Source organism: Cicer arietinum, chromosome 7, assembly GCF_000331145.2.
Source record: "Cicer arietinum cultivar CDC Frontier isolate Library 1 chromosome 7, Cicar.CDCFrontier_v2.0, whole genome shotgun sequence".
In the NCBI taxonomy this organism is placed as follows: Eukaryota; Viridiplantae; Streptophyta; class Magnoliopsida; order Fabales; family Fabaceae; genus Cicer; species Cicer arietinum.
Window position 1 is genome coordinate 21,947,291 of NC_021166.2, and position 1,821 is coordinate 21,949,111.

Consider the following 1,821-nt stretch of genomic DNA (forward strand, 5'->3'; position numbering starts at 1 on the left):
TATTTCAACAAAAATTGAAATAATTATTTTTTACAAAAAACTAACCTTTTAAAAATTGACATTTCGAACTTGAATTTTCTAAAATTTTATTGTAATTTAAAATTTTTATTTATCTATTTTTATGAACTATATTAATTATATATATATATATATTACTTTTGTTATTTCAATAAAAATTAAAATATTTTTTTAACAAAAAAATTATTTTATAAATGTCCATTTGGATTTATTAAATTTTTTTCATAATTTAAATGTCTATTTATTTATTTTTTATGTATTTTTATTAATTAAAATAATTAAATTATATATATGGAGTAACGAAAAAAAATTGAAATTTTTTTTTTAAAAAAAAAAAACCAGTTGGAAGTCGCCATTTGGGAGTAGGCCTTCTTTAAGGAAGTCGCCATTCCAAATGGCGACTTGTAAGGGGAAAAAATTTTGAAACAAAAAGGGCATTTTGGTGTTTTAATTTGGAAAGAGGGCATTTTGGTGTTTTTTTTTTCAGAAAGAGAGCATTAAAAAAAATTGCCCCATGGTGCAAGACCTAAGAGAGAAAGGGGGAGAAAAGTATTGTGCTTTCCCACTATTTCTCTCTCAATGAGGCCTTAGAGGAGGGATAATTGGTGAGAGATGGTTTAGAGATGATGTAATCTTGTGAATTTATAATGAGGGAAGAGTGGGATAAGGACAACATGATTTTTATGAAAGGATGTGTTTTTGAGGTAATTAATTCATAATGGCTAGCTTGTTCAAGTAGAATTTGAGAGTTATTAAAAAATGTAAAGGGATGTAAATGGTTAGTGTTTTATTTATTTATTTTTTGTTACCGTTGTTGCAATAACTTAGCATCAACTTGTATGTTAAATATTCATTTTATGTTATTTATTTTTGTATGCTTGTTTTGATTACTAGTGGCTTCATGGTTTATTCATGAATGTTTGCACTGTTCATTCAAGTGCTGGAATTAATTTGGGAACATTACTTATTCATGAATTATGTTTTATGTTGTTTATTTTTATGTATGTTGTCGCACTGTTGGATAGATTTGCTTATTATTATTTTCTTATTCTACTATTATTTACAAATCAGGTCCATTGAAATTTATGATAGGATTTTACTTTTTTAATTTGTTCTCAAAATCATACAATATTTTCTTTCATTTGTTTTTTTCGTAATTTTTATGATTCTTGAATCTTTATTTCTCTTGCATTTTAAACCAGTTGTGATTTGAAATTTGATTTTATGATTCATTCATTCTAGTATGTATGACTTCCATTTTTCTTGTGCTCAATGTGATGTTGCAAGAACAACAACTCCATGGGGTTTTGAGAAGTACTAATACCAATTGAGAGAACTAACATAAACTTTCCTTAGGAGCACTGTGATTAGAATAAATCATAATATATATAAAAATCCCTTTTTTTTTCCACATAGACAATTTGTCTTTCAAATTATGAGTTTCCTCAACTGTTTTTCCTAGAACGATTGATTCCAACATTCTCTTGATCAATTTCATAATGATTTTCTATTTTCATGAAGTGTTGCTTTGAAAAATTGGACAAACTAGTAGAGCCTTAGTAATACAAGTGTCAGGGTTGAACTTCAATTGTACATAATTGTGACGCACAAATCTACATAATTGTGACGCACAAATCTACATAATTGTGACGCACAAATCTACATAATTGTGACGCACAAATCTACATAATTGTGACGCACAAATCTACATAATTGTGACGCACAAATCTACATAATTGTGACGCACAAATCTACATAATTGTGACGCACAAATCTACATAATTGTGACGCACAAATCTACAT

The 1,821-nt window shown here is 27.2% G+C and overlaps 1 pseudogene; it reads right to left on the reverse strand.

Annotated features, from left to right (window-relative positions):
- Positions 1–1,256: 1,256 nt before the first annotated feature.
- The window catches only part of LOC101511713 (sucrose transport protein SUC8-like), a 2,427-nt pseudogene continuing 1,862 nt past the window's right edge, over positions 1,257–1,821 (reverse strand).